An 8,470-nucleotide genomic window follows, 5' to 3' on the forward strand; every position below is an offset into this window, starting at 1 on the left:
AAACCAACTGGATATGGGACTACCATGTTCCACCTGACCATAGATTGGTTAAGCCAAGTCTCGCTTTATCCAACCACCCCCATGCCATATTCCAAACATGAATTTGGGACTCATAGAACAGTGAACAAAGCAAAAAACACCAACAAGCATAGATGCCACCGGAGTTCTCCACCTACACCATGAGCAATTAGAGTGCCTCCTAGTCTCTTAGGCTTTACCATAATCCACAATCTGATCCAAGGATCACTAGGCCCTACACCAAAACACACTCTCTATGCATTACTGTACATCCTATCCCGGGAATACTAGGCCCAACAGAGAGAAATCTACCTCTTGCCTTTACCATATATCCCGCCATTCACAGGCAAGGATTCCTAGAGCCATCGAGGCACACAATCTAGCTTTACTGCAACCCACAGTCAGGTTCAGTGGTTACTAAACCATGTGTTTGTCTGTTCGAAGATTCACCCCACTCAACTTCGAATCCATCTGGCCATCCCACATTAACCGAACATGAGAACTCATCTCATCAACGTTATCAGGAAATCGCAAGGCTAGGTTGAAGAACATAGTCACACGTGGAAGAAACCCATGAAATGATAGAAAAGAACCACATGAAATCCCATGCATGTCAAATCTAACAAGGAAATCACACATGCAAAGTGATACCTGCAAAGAACCATGTTGTAGCTACTTGATCCTACTCTTCCTTGATTGCTCCTTCCTTCTTCTTTCCTTCTTTCACTTTATTTATCCCATGCATAACCAAAGAAAAAGCTTAAGCCAAGAGCTTAAATTGACTAAGAGATTTCCAACTGATCCTCAAAGGCCTTTTTATTAATTAGTCCTCTATTTTATTCATTTTCCATTATTTTCCTTCATTTTCCTCCTCACATGCAACCTATGACCTTTGACCTCCCTTTTCTCCTAATTTCCATTATTTTCATAAATAAATGTGCCAAAAAATTCCATTTGGCCTTTAAGCCATTTCCTTTGCCAATTTCCTTAGACATAAACAACCAAATGAACACCCGCTAGGATGTCTTTCTCGACATTCATCTTGGAATAAGTGTCCCATCAATAGTGGTTGTTATTTTTTAACTTTTATTACATGGAATTTCACCAGGGTTGTTACAACTACAACCTGATTTACAATACTTATGGATATAATAAGGTATCATTTAATGATGATTTTTTGTCTTTTGTTTACTTCATGAAATTAATTTTACATGTTTAAGCATATGTAGAATAAGAATTGAGTATTTTAAGTATATTATACTGCAAACAATCTAATTCTACACATATCATTTTTACATTTCATAAGTTTACAGATTCCAAATTGATGATTAAATGTAGCAAAATTTAGTCATATAAATCAACTAATAATTTTGGCATCATTGTTAGGAAAATGCTAAAGGAATTAAAAAAATTGTAGTATATTGTTTTAGAAGCATATAAATTTGTTTGCATAATGTAGAAAGTATATTGAATATGGTGGAAACAAAGAAAATAAGATGACAAATCCTGGTGCATTCACAATACAATTTTTTTAGTGAGTCTTTATTTCATTGAATTTAAAGAGTGATATTTTAAAAATGCATCAATAATATTCAAAATAATAGGATATATTTTCTTGGTAAAATACTCCAACCATTCCCCATTTACTACATTAATTGGTACATTTGTGTATTATGTCTTATTTATAGATGACTTCTTGAGGTATACATTGATTTATTTCCAGATGAATAAATATGAAGTCTTTGACAAATTCAAAGATTTTAAGGATCTTGTAGAAAAATCAGATAGAGAATAAAATTGTGGCATTGAGGAAAAATAATGGTGGAGAACTATGTGAGAATAAATTCAAATAATTAGGTAAGAAGTGTGGTATAGAAAGGTAGAATACTACTCCATATACATCTCACAAAAATGGAGTTGCAAAAATGATGAAGAGGACATTGATGGAGAAAGCAAGGTGCATGCTCAGTCATGTTGCATTAAGACAAAAATTCTATGCAAAGGTAGTGGAAACTATGCCATACCTAGTAAGAAGCCCTCTCTCAAACATCTTATGGTTTTTGGTTGACTCTTACGTTTGCATTTCAAAGGAGAATATGAGTAATATAAATAATCAACATTAAAATTGTATCTATATTGGATATAAAGATGGTCAGAAAGGTTATAAGTTTTGGAACCTAGAAACTGAGAAGGTTATGTACAGTCAAGAAGTGTTATTTAGAGAAATAAAATATGTTGTCAAGTATGAAGTTCAACAAATGGAGAAAGAACCAAAGAAGGTAAACTTTGAATTAAAGGGTGATGAACCAAACTCTGTAGAATAACAAGAATCAAAAGTATAAGAACCACATACTCTGGTATTGAGGAGATTGATTGAGGAAAAAAGGCAACCAAAAAGATATACTCCACTTGAAATCCATTCAAATTTTATTATGTTTATTATTGATGATGATCCTAGAATTATTTGTGGCATAGTGAATTTAGAGGATGGAAAACTCTTGAAAAAGGCCATAGTTGAAGAAATGGAAACCTTGGACAATAATGATGTTTGGGATCAAGTGGATTCATAGATTGGAAGAAATCCCATTGGAAACAAATGGTTGTTGAAGAGGAAGTTGAATGTAAAAAAGAAAAGTGGAGAAATACAAATATTGGTTACCAACAAAAGGCTATTCCTAGATAAAGGGAATTGATATTAGTGAGATATTTTCTCCTATTTCCAAATTAATTTATATTGTATTTCCTTTATCTATTTTTTTTTCCTTCTGGTTTTGATATAGAATAGTTGGACATGAAGAGAGCATTCGTACATGGGGATCTAGAATAAGAAACCTACATGAACCAACAAGAAGGATTTGCACTAAAGGGAAAGAAAGAGACAACATACAAGATTTTAAAAAGTCCTTATATGGGTTAATGTAATCACCAAGGATTTGCTACCAAAAATTTGATGTTTATATACCAGAACTTGGATTCATAAGGAGAAAACAGGATAAATATGTATCCTTCAAATTAATTTGTCATTATCTTATTTGTTTGGTTTTGTATGTGGATAATATGTTCCTAATTGGAAATGTCGGGAAAATCATCCAGGAAGTGAAAACTCAATTCTCCTCTAAATTTGACATGAAGGATCTTAATTCTACAAATTTCATTTTGGGAATGGAAATTAAAATAGATCAAAAAAATAGGAAGCTTTGCTTAAATAAGAGGAAGTATGTTGAGACAATATTTTATAGGTTTAATATGCAATATTGTAAATCAATAAAGGTCTTTATTCCTGGAGGTGTAAAGTTTTTGACAAATCATTTTCCCAAGGCATAAGAAGAGGAAGAGGACATAGCATGTGTTCCATATGCCAATGTAGTTGGAATTTTGGTGCATGAAATGGTCTATAGTACACCAAACATTGAACATGGAATGGGAGTGTTAAGCAAGTACATGCCAAAACTAGGCAATGAGCATTAGACATCAATAAATAAGGTTTTTAGATATCTACATGGAACTAATAATTTTTTATTCTGCTATTATGGAAGACTAGGATTGGGAATACAGTTAGAAATAGAATATGTTGATTTACATTGTGTTGGACAAGGTGGACACTTTAATGAATGTTGTAGATTCATTAAAAAAATACTTGAGCATTCAGAATTTCTATTGGTGTAGAGAAACAATGGAAATTATTGTCGTCAATTTTTAATAATGTACTCCTATGGCCCAATGTATGCAAAGAAAACAATAAGTGCGAGAATGTTGCGTATTTGTTATATTATTTGTGTGACTATTAGCATGCATTTTACATTGCATCTAGCATAGTGGAGGGGTTATAGGGTATAGAAATTAAAATTTCATTAGGATTGGGGGGAATTTCCCCCATCTCTACCCTACCCCCTCCCATCCCACAAAAAAGGGGGGCATTCTTTTGCATCCATTTTTGGCACTTTTTAGTACATGGTTCTCACTTTTAGCAGCTTTGTCAGACATAGTGGTTTAGCCCATGGTTTTTGTAGCTCAAATTAAGGAACTATGATCATATCATAATCAAAGGTAAATGGATTTGTCGTTTATGGATTTCGTGTGATATATATTTTGTATTTTAAATGGTAAAGTGATATATATTGAAAAATCTTTCTGTTTTTCTCAATTTTGGTTTCCAAGGTAAAATGTATATATGTTAATGTATGTGTGAACCATTGAATCTATTTTTCATTGTTAAAAGACTGTTTTCAGAAATTAATTTTACATGGTTAAAACCTGTATCATGTATATTATACTATATAAACATAAATATAACTATTACACTTTATTTTTATGTTTCTAGATGGAATAGGAAGAGGTGGAGCATCAACAACAATTTGATTAAGAAAACATTAGGTTAAATAACAAATGTACAATGTCATCTACAAGTGTTGAAGAAATGTGGCATACACACAACCTAAGGAATAATAATAGTTCAAGTGATTAATGACCATCAATATAATTGAATTTTACTTCAATTTGTATGATTTGGAATATTTTCTTCTGAAAATAGGAGGTTTTGTTTAATTTACTTGATATACTATCCCAAATTGATGATATGGACATGTTATCAATAAGTGTAATAATTACATATTGACATTTTTCTTGATATATGATACATATCTTCCGTATTGGATGTTGATAGATTACCAATTAGTGTAGCACTTACATTTTTTTCTACATTTTGATTAATGTGGACATTCGTGTTTTACCATTTTGTATTATAATGAATCTCTTATTCGTATTAACAAAATGGGTTTTTTCTTTTATTTCATTGTCTAATGTTGTAAATATTGTGTTGATTAATTAATATATGGATGGTTTATATTGTTACAAATACTAGAGGTGTAATCTCTTATATTATACATAAATGCAATGATTATATCAAAATTCAGTAATTAAAATATAAAAATCAATATTATTATAAAAAATATCTGAGTTTCAGATAATTATTTGAAATTTTGTAAATGAAATATTTATTTAAAATATATGCATATCATTGCAGGAAATCTTTTGAACTCACTAAATGTGCATGCCATAGAAATATATAATGGTGCATTTGTACGAGTAATACGCACTGGTACATATAAATTATATTACTACATAAATATTAAATATTGTGAGAAAGTATCACTACATTAAACAATCAAGTTGTCTTTAGTGTGACTTTTTGGAAGCTTTTCTGGTGGTTTTTTCTGGTCTAATTTCTCTAAAATCTAGTAGGAATTTATTGAAATCACAAGATTGATGGGTAACCCCTACACAATGAAAGTGCCCTGGTGGTTTTTCAGGGCGCTAAATACATATATATAGTCAAAAAACTATTTTAAATAACACAAATCAAGATTTCACCTCAAACTTTTTTGCTAGATTCCATCATCAAAAAGTCCAAAAAGTCACAATAAAGACAACTCCTTAAACAATATAACGCATAAGTACATTTATATTTCCAAAATATTATGGTGCGCATGATTACATTATGCACCCGTGCCTTCAATATAACATACGCACTAGTGCTTATTAACAAAGAATGATGTTGACATTTCACCTCCAATGTTTGAAATTTCATGCCCCTCTATTGCACATGGTAGTCTATTGCATATGGTAATATAGGTACCGATTCATTTATATGTATAGTAAAAAGGTAAATACCCTTGATGCTTTAATTAGGTATATGAGTCCTAGATATTTTATAACAAGAAGAATGGACCAATGCATAAAAATAATACAAACACTAGTGTCATGAAATAAAAAATAATGATCTTATGCATAATATCTATACAACCATTGATGCATAATAAAAAAATAAAGATATAAATAATGCATAATAGCTATACAAATATTGGTTTTTTTTTTTGTATGGAAAAGAGCATGTTAAATAAACATGTATTAGCATGTTTACGTTTTTTTGTATGCAATGGGGTGTGTTATGTCAACATCAATGCATTTACTTTCTTGTTTGCAATAGATCATGTTATGTCAACACACACTAATTTTTGTTATCAATACTAGCACTTAATAAACAACCTATGCTAGAACCTCCATCTATTCAATTTTTTTTGTTATAGGGAACATTCATTAAAACATCCATTGAAACCTCCAATCTTCATAGCAGAGGTTGTAGTCGAGGATTTTTCAATTTTTTTTTCCATTCTTGTAGAACTAAAAACCTCCACTACAAAGTGGTTAGCATATAGTTAAACCACAAAAATAATCTCCTACAATACAAATAATGATGTAACATACTAAGTGCAGATGTTGATCATTCTTGTTTCTCTCAACACTATATGCATTGGCCTTCAATCCTTTTAGGAGAGGAGAAAGTATTGTTGTAGTTGATGTTAAATGAACATGATGTAGATTGTTGACCTTGCTTGGAATGTAGGTAGAAAATCAGATCATTAGTGATTTGAAGGAGAAAAAGACCTAGAATTGAAATTGTAGAAACCAAACTATACCCTAGAAGAACCAAATGAGACAAATCCCTACGAAAAGAAGTTACAAATTAATAAATTATTCCTAAGTGATGTGGATCATTAATATTTAACCCAAATCCAAATAGGATCAAACTTATAAAAAAACGAATACTCAAATCCTTTTGAAAATTTTTCATCAAACAAATTGTTGACACACTGTAACATCATATAAAATGATGTGATCCAAATGATGAAGTTGTTGAAACATGCTGAAATTATTTGAAGTCTCCAAAATATACAACAAAAACTTAGCTTGGGGACATTATTTCCCTAAGTGTATACCAAAATAAATCATGTAACTCCCAATATCATGGATACCATAGCATATTTAAAAAAGGCATAAAGAAGTTGGAAAAATCACCACTCAAGGTAGTGTTACAAAGTATCCTAGAGTGTTTGTGTTGAAAACAATTATTATAGATAATAATGACCACAAATATCAAGGGAATTTCATCCTCGAACAAAAATAAAATATAGGCATAGAGATAATCAAATCAAAACCCTATCAATGTAGAATTTACTTGTGTATATATTGTTTGAAAATAGGTGCATGTCCCCATAGATCTAGGCAAAAGAAAAACATACAATAAGGAATGTGTCCACAAGTAGAAGTTCCATAAATACTAGTAGAACTAGATCCTTTATCATTGATCATGGATAGTAACTACTAGTAGGCAAAACAATCTCCAATAAATGTTTCCCTAAATAAAATAATCCCCATCCTTTGAAGCACTTATGATATTTCAATAAAATGCCAATAATTTCCAATAAAGGAAAATTGTTCAATGTAAAAGTAATGTAAAGTTTAATATGTCTCTTTGAACTTACACCTAAAATAGAAATAGAAAAGGGGAGTTGATACATAGTCTTAGTAGGCATATAGAAACTAGTTTTCAATGTGTGATGTTTATAGATAAGTTGTAGGAGAAGTGTCCCCATTTGTTGAAAGAAGGAATTTGACAAAAATGCCCACTAGATATACAACAAGGTAGTGGACATACTAAGAAATAGTCAACAAAGAATATGATACCCATTATTTAGAAATGTCACAACATTAATAGAGGATACATCCAATATTTGTGGATAGAAGCCTTAGTGCAACTATGGATAGATAGCGATGCCTCCCATGCATACCCTAGCTAACTGGAACTATTCATAACTTTATTCTAGCTATAATTACACCAATTTAAGGTTGTGTATGTTTGTATCTATTAAGGTTTGAGTAAAATCCATGAGAAATCAAAGTGGAGAGGTGAGGTGGGTGTGCCCCATAATGCACACAACCCAAAATTTCACCTTAAGGAGCTGGAGGTAATATATATATATATATATATATATATATATATATATATATATATATATATATATATTCCCTTCATATTGAACCCCATTTATAAGGCTTCCATTATCTTCTACTCATCAAAACTTTTTGACTATATAAATTTCATCTCAATCAAAGCATAGGGTACAAAGTTATGGCTCATATAATATTTTTTACTTTTCCACACGAGCATGTCCATACATCTAACATGTGGTAGATGATGTGTCACCATGGTTCCACATGTCACATGATGGTGGCTTCATGTGGGCTCCAAGCCACCTAGCCATACCCCATCATCACTCTATCTCTTACTGATTGAATTGACTTTGATCATTTAATGGAAACATATGTCCTTAGTTTAAATTTTCTAATTCATAGACATCAAGGATTGGGACCCCATGTGGCTCACATATTCCATGGGATAGTGTTGTGGACACCAACAACCCCCTCCTTATTTAGTATTAGCAATAACACTAGGTAAGTGGGGACCCTTAGTAAAAATTCAAAAAATCAATTAAGGCTCCTGTATTTTACTCCTTAAGAAAACATTGCATCGCGCAAAGAATGATAGGACATTTCCTTATAAGTAAAAATTATAAACTGCGAGATTGTGACGTGAACTCCATCGCATCGCATG

Source organism: Pinus tabuliformis, chromosome 8, assembly GCF_031772625.1.
Source record: "Pinus tabuliformis cultivar Carrire ecotype Pingquan chromosome 8, CPIR1, whole genome shotgun sequence".
In the NCBI taxonomy this organism is placed as follows: Eukaryota; Viridiplantae; Streptophyta; class Pinopsida; order Pinales; family Pinaceae; genus Pinus; species Pinus tabuliformis.